The sequence below is a fragment of the Cornus florida genome, unplaced genomic scaffold, assembly GCF_030987335.1.
Source record: "Cornus florida cultivar Cherokee Brave unplaced genomic scaffold, ASM3098733v1 CherokeeBrave_3.0.0_Hap2_Chr01, whole genome shotgun sequence".
Lineage (NCBI taxonomy): Eukaryota > Viridiplantae > Streptophyta > Magnoliopsida > Cornales > Cornaceae > Cornus > Cornus florida.
Genome location: NW_026775571.1, coordinates 58,342,633 through 58,353,377, shown reverse-complemented (window position 1 = coordinate 58,353,377; position 10,745 = coordinate 58,342,633).

The window sequence follows — 10,745 nt, the reverse complement described above, 5'->3', positions numbered from 1 at the left end:
ACCTGAGTACGGCATTCCATCTGCAGACGGACGGCCAATCGAAGCGTACTATCCAGATTCTGGAGGATATGCTTCAAGCATGTGTGCTTGATTTGGGAGGTAGTTGGGAGGATCACCTTCCACTCATTGAGTTTGCCTACAACAACAGTTATCAGGTGAGCATTGAAATGGCTCCATTTAAGGCGTTGTATGGCAGACCTTGTAGATCTCCAGTTTGTTGGACTGAGGTAGGCGAGACAGCCGCCTTAGGACCCGACATTATACTCGAGACTACCGAGAAAATTAAATTGATCAGACAGAGGTTGCTCACAGCTCAGAGTCAACAGAAGAGCTATGCAGATAAGAGGAGACGACCGCTATCTTTTGAGGTGGGAGACCATGTTTTTCTAAGGGTTTCTCCACGGAAAAGATTGATGAGGTTTGGGAAAAGTGGCAAGTTGTCGTCACGATTCATTGGACCATTTGAGATTTGATCGGTTGGTCAATTAACATCAACCTTCGCAATAGCACGAATCATTGTAAAATAGGGCTATTGGTCGGGTAAGTCGAACCACAGGGACTACGCTAGTCTAATACAACCTAAATGTCTAGAATCATTCTTAGAATGATGAAGGGTGTATAGAGGTTTTGTTGGATGTCACTTAAGCTAGGAAATTAAAAGTGCATAAAACAATAAATTGCAAGAATTCAAGGGAGTAAAGTACAAGTAAAGAAGGCTAGGGAAATGAATCCACCTCCATCCCTATACACATGCTAGGTTAAGATTAATTTAAGGGGAAAACAACATATATGATAGTCATGATACATAACAATACTAGGTTGCTATAATATCCTTAAGAAGTTCATTTAATTAGAAAGGCAAGAATAAACCATCAAAGGTTCACATGATCAACTACCTAAACTAAAATGTAGCTTAGAACATGTTTACTAAGCCAAGGATTATCAAGCCCTAATTTAAATGGTGAATGCACATAAAGCTAAGAATCAAGTATAGCCCATCAAAGGGAAACCCTAAGCCATGAACTATCTAGGTTCTCCAACTCCATGCCATTAAAACCATTCCATGATCTAACTTCCATTGTCACCATGGAAGTGCAAGCAATATGATTAAGAAAAGCAACCATCCAAGACAAGATGAATAACTCACAATAATCATTTAAAACATTCAACATTCATTACAACAAAAATGAGGCTCTTGACCATGGAAAAACTATCAAAAATACATTGTAATCCCCAAAAATAAACTATACTAACACATGCTTACAAGGGAGGGGTTTCATCACCTCCCTAGATGAGGTTTAGTTACCCATTGGTGAGCTAGAAGAAGGAAGAAGCATCATCCTCATCTCCATTTTCGAGCTCCTACTGTAGCACTCAAGAACACCCTTCTCCTTGCTCTCTTCTCTCTCCTTTCTCTTGCTCAAGATAAAGCTTCATCATATATGTGGCATTTGGGTAGCCTTTTATGCTCCAACAATACCCTCTCTCCTCCAAGGAACACCTCCAACCACTTCATAAAGAAGGAAGATGGCATTGAGGAAACCAATGTGCAAGTGGGCTGAAATGAGCCATTTCCGAAGGGCATTCTGCCTGATTTTCGAGCACACGCTTGGTGACCTCGAGCACTCTAACTTAGTGCAATGTGCAACATGCTCCTCTTGCTTAGTGCTGACCTATTTTGGGAAAACTGCTATAACTTTGTGCCCCGAACTCCGAATGACGATCTGTTTGAAGATTTGGAGAGCTGATTCAGTGCTTTAAAAACTTCATGTTTTGATGAAGACCCAATTCTCAAGTCTAGTTGGTAGAAAATGGGGAGAAAGGCAGTACATCAGTGCTGCTAGGCAGTTCTGCGCACCTCTGTTGTGAAGATCATAACTCTCTGCTCCGAACTCCGAATGATGAACCACTTGAAGATTTGGAAAGCTGATTCAGAGCTCTAAATCTTTCATGTTATGAGGGAAGTCCAGTTCTCGAGTTTGGAAGGTCAAAATGGCAAGCAAAGTCCAGGCTCTACTGCTGCCAGAATTCAGCGTTGGCACCTTTTGTTGCTCAAGATTCCACAAGGCCTTATTCTTGTTCCATTTTGGCCAATGAACCTGAAAATGCATAAAAACATAGAAATGGAGTTAATCTACATAAAATAATTAATAACTGGACTTTGTTAATGTAATTTAGGGCGCTTGAATATACATTATTCGGCGCTTATCAAGATTCTGGACCGTGTAGGAGAGTGGCCTACAGACTTGCTTTGCCACCACAGCTGAACAAGGTTCACAATGTTTTTCATGTGTCGATGTTACGGAAGTATGAACTAGATCCATCTCACGTTTTAGATTGGGTTGACATAGACGTTGATGAAGATGTTTCCGATGAAGAGGGATCAGTGCAGATCCTTGACACACGGCAAAAGGTGTTAAGGGGCAAGACGGTGTAGTTGGTGAAAGTTCTTTGGCAACACCACGGAGTCGAGGAGGCTACTTGGGAGCTTGAGCAGCTGGTTCGCTCCAAGCACTCAGAGTTGTTTTCTTCCCCAGGTATGGCTTAATTTTGGGGACGAAATCCTTTTTAAGTTGGGGAGATTGTAACGTTTCCGATTTTTAGCATTTTTTTTCAATTTTCTGAAATTGAAATTGATGCAACGGTATTTTGGTCATTTCACTTTTGCGCGCAGGATTGTGGTTGGGCCCAGTTGCATTTGTGCATTTTATTTTGTGTGGCCTATATGGTAGTTGTGTGGTAATGCACTTGTATGTGTGTGGTGTAGAATTAAAATCAAAAGGAAAGGAAAAGTCAAAAGTGGAAGTGGTGGGACCCACCACTAGTGTATAATTGAAGCTAGAGACCATTTTTGGTCTCACACTCACTCTCTCTCCCCGTAAGCTCCTTTCTCTCTCTACCTTCACTTCATTTTTTTTTCCTTTTCTTTTCTAAGCAAAGTTTGAATCAAGATTTCTCTCTCATTTCTTATCGGATTAAGGTGCCGTTTGAGGCAAAACGAAGAGCACGATGAGCTCTACGCATCCATACCTGAAATTCCATATTTGGTACCCTCCTTGGAGTTCAAATTTGTGGACCCATTTTAAGGGTTTTGGTGCAACTTGAGGTAGGGGCTCTTAATTCACAACTTTCTTGCTCCTAGGTGAATTATATCTTCTAAATTGTTGCAAGAAATGTTTATTGGCACTAGTTATAGTTTAAAGAAATTTGAGCATGTATATGTGATTATGTGAGAATGTGTATTAAATGTTTTATGTGGAAAACATGTCTATGTGATGATTTATATATGTTTCTTATGCTAGATGTGGTGTTGTATTAAAGCATGTTGAATTTCTTGAGAATTTATGTTTTACTTATTTTAAGTGAGTTGGTTATGAAATGATGATTATAATCATGATATTGATACACTCATGCACTTACATTGGGCATGAAATGGGAGAATTTGTTTTGAAACAAAAAGGGGAGTTTTGGGAGAAGTGTTTTGATGAAAGTGTTTTGGAAAAACCCAGTCACTGCGGGGTTACCAACGGGTCGAAGGTTAATATAGCCGAGAGGGGACTAGGGAGTCGCCCTAGCGTGGTTGAGCTAGCTAGGCCCTATAATGACGCCGCGGGGTTACCAAGGGTCAGGGACACTAGCCAATCCTTCTCTCGTGTCGCGGCGGGGTTACCAAAAGGCGGGCTGTATTAACAGTTTGAAAGTATGGTTTTGAGAAATGAAAATGGGGAGCGACATTGGCATGCATTACATCACATTGCATTGCATTGTTTATGCTTAAAATTGAAGTGTATGTTGTTTTATCCCCACATAGCATGATCCCCATTTCCCATTGGCCTATGCTTTGCTTGGATTCACAAAGACACAAGATGTGTGTCTTAAGTGTCACCTGCTAAACTTTATGCTCACCCTACTATATATATATATATATATATATATATATATATATATATATATATATATTTCAGGTCTTGGAAAAGAACCGGTGGACGATAATCCACCTCAAGCTTAAGAGATGCTAAAAGATTACTTTTGTTATTTTTGCAACTAGGCCATCCTTTTGTATAAGGAGCATTCTGGAAATGTAATTAAAGTTGTTCAAATGGCTTTGTAAATTAAGAATGGAACTTACTTTGTTGATGTAAATGAATTTGTTGAAGTTTTGATCCTATGTAATTCAATTAATTGAAGCTGTATTATGATCTCATGTTGGTATTCGAGTTCTTGATTATGGAATGGAAGATTTTTAGTCGTTTAATTCAAGCACGGACCATTTCCAAGCTTCCATTTCTATTTTCCTTCCCTTCCATAGCAAAACAGGTCAATCTCAGATTCAAGTCTTGGGATCTCCATTTCGGTCTACCGAAATGGTGCATCGGTCAACCGAAATAGAATTCTTCACTCTCAGGATCTCACTTCGGTCGACCGAAATAAGGTTCGGTCCATCGAAACAATTTGGCTGCTCTTGGTATTTACCATTCGGTAGACCGAAATAGAATTTTGGAAGACCGAAGCTTAAGAGCTCATTTCGGAAAACCGAAACTCCACTTCGGTCGACCGAAATGAAGCTGAATGTTGTTGCTCCATTCTTCTCTTCGGGTATTCATCACTTCGTACGTTCTAAGTGTCCATGATCTTGTTTAGAAGTTTGATCCTAGTGAAATGATGACATTTCGACTCCCGAAATGATAGGTTCGGCGTTGACGACCCCGGGTTCGAGTAAGGACCCGTGTAGTGGTCCGGGCCTCCGGGTTCGGGTCGTTACAGACTTTCACCAAAGCTTAGCATCCTTGGAAAACTTGTAAGTGGCTAAGATGATTTTCACATGATCATCCGTCACATCTATAGAAGTCAAGTGACCTTCCACTTGATCCATGTAGTCGTCCGCTACCATTGGATCTGCACCGCCCTCAAACATCACTGGCATCAACTTAGAAAACCCTAAAATCAACTTAAGACGTTTCTGCGCTGGTGTCTCCTCTACCTGAACTACCGGTTGTGGTACCGGTTACGGAAAAGTAACAATTGTAGCCCTCAAGGCACTCTACAACAAGCGGTTCAATGCTAGTTCCGCCTAACCTTCGCCCTCCTCATTGTGTGCTTCAACATTACCCCTCCTAGTGGAGAAACCAAGTCCCTAAGAAGTGTATCCTCTTCGACCTGCTCTGCGGGATTCGAGCCAGAGCTCTCGCCAACATCTCTTCTTGTTGGCCTAGGGCCAACTTTCCTTGGTTCTTTACACGGTGGCATCGTACTATAAAATGAGAAAATAGTTCAATGACATGATATTAAGGTCCACCGTGGATGACTCAACATGAAATGATGTCATACCAACACTTAGCATGCAAAGCTATGTAAGAAACACTTTAGCATAAACACGTAAGCACATAAGTAATTAATCACATATATAATGCAAACAACTTCCCATGCAACTCGATGTAGGCTTCTACCCATCATCCTAATGGTTTTCGAACTGAGGCTCTAATACCAAATCTGTAACGACCCGAACCCGGGGGTCCGAACAGTTAGCCGGGTCCTTACTCGAACTCGATATCATCTATGTCAAACCTATCATTTCTAGTGTCAAAACATCACCTTTAAGATCATCATTAGGCTTCCATAATGGCTCAAAACGAATCTCCAAGGCTTAGGATTAATTATATTGAAGGGAAGAACAAAATGTGCAGGACAGATGCACTTTGGTCGACCGAAGTAGAGCTTCGGTCAGCCGAAGCAGAGCTTCGGTCAGCCGAAGCAACTCCCTTGAACCGGTCGACTGAAACAGGCATTTCGATCGACCAAAATGAAACCTTAACAGCTATTAAAGTCTCTAGATGAACCGGTCGACTAAAGCAGAGATTTCGGTCGACCGAAATGGCTCTGCAAGCCCTAGAATTGCTATTAGAATGCTGAAACCCATAAATGAGCAATGGTCTATGGAAAAATTTGCAAATCAACTTCAAATTTGTTCTAAAAACTCTTCAAATGATGGAACAACATACTATAATCATGATCATCGGCATTTTTAATATAATACAACATCAACGAGTCTACTCAAATAAGAATTAAACTGCAGTCTTTACATTAATCCCTTTTATATCATAATAGAGTTAAGGCTCATAATTAGGTTACAAAGCCATGATAGCAAATTTAATTACATTCCAAAATATGCATTACAAAAGAATAGCTCTAAGTTACAAGAGATAACAAAAATAGACTTCTGGCAACCCTCAAGCTTGCGGTGGATTGTCATCCGTCACTTCCTTCCCATGACCTGAAAAATGTTAATATAAAGGGGTGAGCAAATTGCTCAATAGGTGGTGCCTAAAACACCTCTTGTAACCCCGTGAATCCAAATAATGAATAGGAATAAAGGATAGGGGTCATGCTACGCTAGGAAAGAATACAACATCAATTCCAAATTCAAAGTGAACAAGACCGTGCCATGAAATGCAATGCCATGTATGTCGCTCCCCAATGTCAAAATCCAAATCCATCACTTTTCAAACTGTTAATATAACCTGTCTTTTAGTGACTCCGCAACGACACGAGAAAAGGATTGACTACTGTCCCTGACCCTTGGTACCCCCGCGGCGTCATTTGGGCCCAGCTAGCTCAACCACGCTAGGGTGATTTCCCTAGTTCCCTTTAGGTAATATTAACACCACGGCCCGTTGGTGACTCCGCGGCGACCGGGTTTTCATAAAATACTTTAATCAAAACTTCTTCTCAAAATTCTCCTTTTTCATTTCAAACAAATCATTCCCATTTTCCTCCCAATGCTTATGCATGGACATGTTATACCTTACATATGTATTCATCATTCTTCAACAATTTCAACTTAAACTACACAAGAAAATTTCACATGCTCTCACATAACATTTCTAGCAAGTTAACAACATAATGAGCATAGAAAACTAACACTTAAACATGCTTTCCATCCAAATAAAGTAATACACATAGTTACATGTTTCATATACACATTTAAGCCATTTTAAAACAAAATCAACACAATCTAGCATATCAAACAACAAGTAACGAGAATATAATTCACATAAGCACAAGAATGCATGTATTAGAAACCTCAACCTCAAAGAGGATGCAAAACCCCCAAAATGGGTCCCAAAACTGGAATCCCTAGAGTGCACTAAAACTGAAATTGCTTATATGGAAGTAAAGATCTCGCCGTGCTCTTCAAATTGCCGCAAACGGCTTCCAAAAATTCTAAGTAATGAAGGAGGAATCAAAACTTGAAGTTTTTGTTGAGAAGAAAAAGAGAAAATGAAGAAATGTGAGGGAGAGAGGAAACTAGCGGGGAGAGAGAGAATAAGAGACCAAATGTGGTCTCTTTGATCACTAAACATATGAGTGGTGGGTCCCACCACCAACATTTTTCAAATTTTGACTTTTCTTATGCACCACACAAATAAATATGTACACGACCATATAAAATAATACCTCATGAAACACATAAAAATAAAATATATGAGATGCAAATGAACCCAACTAAAATCCTCGTACACAACAATACCGGTAGCGGGTCCCACACGGATCCGTCCGGTCCGAAAAATGGAAAAATGACCAACCTTGCATTTCTAAGAGCCCTGAATTTAATGGAATGCTCCAAACAACTCTCCGACACACCCGGCACACCCCACGGTGTCCCGTACGTAAAATGTGAAAAGACGAAGATGCCGTTTGCATCAACAAAATTCCAGGAAAAATAAAAAATGGAGAAAATTGGAAACATCACATTTATGCATGCTCATTCCCTACGAGTACCACAGGATACTCACCCCTTCGCTGAATGAGACCTGTTTCAGGTATGAAGACTTGGTTCTTGATGTTCATCATTCCTTGGATGACTTGTAGTTTTTAAGTTGCCATTTCATACAGATGTTAGCCTGAAATGTCATTTTTTAGCCTTATATGTCAAAATTTGTATCTTTGATTCCATATATATAATGTGTTAATAAGTACACCTTTTACGATGTATTTGACATGTATGAGATGAGGCCAGAGGCCAATGACATGTATCTTGTATCCTATGTAACTTTTAACTTCACGAAATATTATGAAAATATTGAAAAATGCCAAGTCATTGCTTCATCATGTCTGCATCGGGTGTGGGAATTCTATTTTTATTCTTCCATAGGGTCTCATTAATCATGAATGAAGTGTGGCCAAGGGCCAAACGGTAATTTGAAACCATTTTATAATTTTAAGTTTCAAAATTCCCTTTTCATGTGCATTTTCCGCCTTTTTTGGCCGTCGGAGGGTCGGATTTTGCATCGGGTCTTCTCGGGAGCCGCGAACCATTCTCCTGCGCTTGAAATCATTTATTATGATTGCGTGCACATTCGTTTCAACCTAGAAATGCATTTAGGGTCAAATGCATACTTGGTGCAAAATTACATTTTTTGAATTTTTGCCCTTTTCTGATCTAGGGGCATTCTGGGTATTTCACAGTGTATTTTGTTTTTTTCATTTTCTTCTGTGTGATCAGGCAGAAAACTCGATTTTAGGGGGGATTTCTTCTTCGTGTTTTTCCAGAAAATGTCGTTAAGGGCCCCGTTTTTGCTCTCTATTCTGGCATATTTCAGAAAAGCATGTAGCAGTTTTTTTTTTTGTTTTTTAATCCGCTTGACCTATGCTGATCTAGAGGCATTTTAGAGATTTTACAGTGTGTTTTTTTCGTTTTCTTTCACGTTGCCAGGTAGGAAACGTGATTTTAAGGGGCATTTCTTCTTCGTGTTTTTCCATAAAAATTCGTTTAAGAGTCCGTTTTTAGCCTCAGTTCTGGAAAATCAGAAATGATGTTTGCTGTCAAAACACTATTCACCGTCCAGATTTGTAACCCAAAAGTTGATTTTTTTGAAACTTTGGAATTTCATATTTTCTTCATCCGGACTCCGAATCAAGTGATTATTGAGTCTAGATTTATTAATTTTTCCTTGTCTATTTAATGATATGTTCAGTTGCATCTAGTTTTGTTTTAAAAGACAATTTTACCCCTGGTCAAGTACCCTTCCCATTTTATAATCTTAACTTCCACATTTGATTCTTTTGAGTTTCGTGACTTCATGGAAGGTCACCTTGGCATCTTAGGGATGTCGTATATTCCTAGAGACCTTATTTCTATTTTCGCTTCCGCATTTCGGATCCGTTTCGAATCATCATAGGACACACTGGCTTGAAAAATCAGATAAAATAGGGTTTTGAATTTATTTTATTTCAATTTTAATTAAAAAGTGGTCAGAGGGGTTTATTTGCACCTTTTTTGAATTTTATGAATTGAAATGCACATTTATAAAAAGTAGGGACTAGTTATGCACAAACACTATATATCAAGGGATTTTTTTGCAACTGACCCATGGTAAAAGTATTGTGAAACCAATAAAATAAAAATACTTATGGTTCTATTCTGTTTGAACAAATTGTGAATCAAACCAATTCTTACTATTACTCTAATTTTAAAGAGTAGTGTTATTTAGCCTGACAAAAGAAAAACCGACCCTCTACAGAGAGTTTATTTGGCTGCTTAAGTGTCAATTATAGTGGACCGCATCTTAACTCTTTGAAACTCTATGTATCTCTTTATCTAAGTAAATAGAAAGCAAGATCAATCAATTAAAAGAATATCATAAAACAATCTACACAACTATTCCACATCAATAAATCCCAAGATCGCAATTAATATTCTCCAAAATCCTAAAAATAGAGTAGAAACAAAACGAGAACGGAAATACAAAAATAATTTTGCATTTTACTCTCTTTCTTTCCCTCTCCATATATATATAGAGAGAGAGAGAGTAAAGTGAAAAAAAAAAACCTCTGTTATATAGGTATTCAAAAAATTCCTTACATCTTTCGAATTAAAAAAATAAAGACAATTCTTTAATTTGAAGACTAAAATACCTAAAATTCCATTAAGGCAAAAATAAAAATAAATAAAGTAATAATAATAAATGATTAAAAAATATAATAAACAAAAAAATAAAAATAAAAATAAAGGTATCTTCTAAAAATTTTATAAAAATCCCAATTTTTAATTTTATTATTTATTTTATTTTACTTATTTATTTATTAAAAGAAGGAAATTGCTAAAATTCCCTTAAAGGTATTTTGTGAGTTTTTCTTTAAAAATGTGATAAAAAATGATGACTAGGGGGCAATTTGCTACAAATTTTCAAAATACAAGAATTGCTATATACACTTTATAGAAAGGAATGGGTTTCTTCCACGATTTTTTATATAGCAAGGGTTTTTGCATTTCACCCCCCCCCCCCCCCCCCCCCCCACACACACACACACACACACACATGTATATATTATGAATCATATTTGATGTTTTCTGACCTATGAACACCTTTAAAATCAAAACTAAAAAGCCTCTATCAGTTGTATGTCGGAAAACATTAATCCACTTACTGAGATTCTAGATTCAAATATTTCATCCGTCTTCGTTTTCTCTCTCTCATTCTCTCTATCCTCTTTAACTTCTCCATAGTTGTCCCTTCTCTTTCCCATTGCATCCCAATTCATGCCTTTCAAAACCTTAAATCTCATTATGGTGAGTGCTAGAAAAACTAAAATTATATGATGTGAGTAGCGGTCAACCGGTAGTATTATTTGTTACTGTTTACAATAAAAATTGAGACTGGTTTTGAATTTGGTTACCTGTCGTAATGAGAAAAATATAAAATTGGGAGATAATTAGTTTGAATGGTCTCTAGGACGTGGCGCTC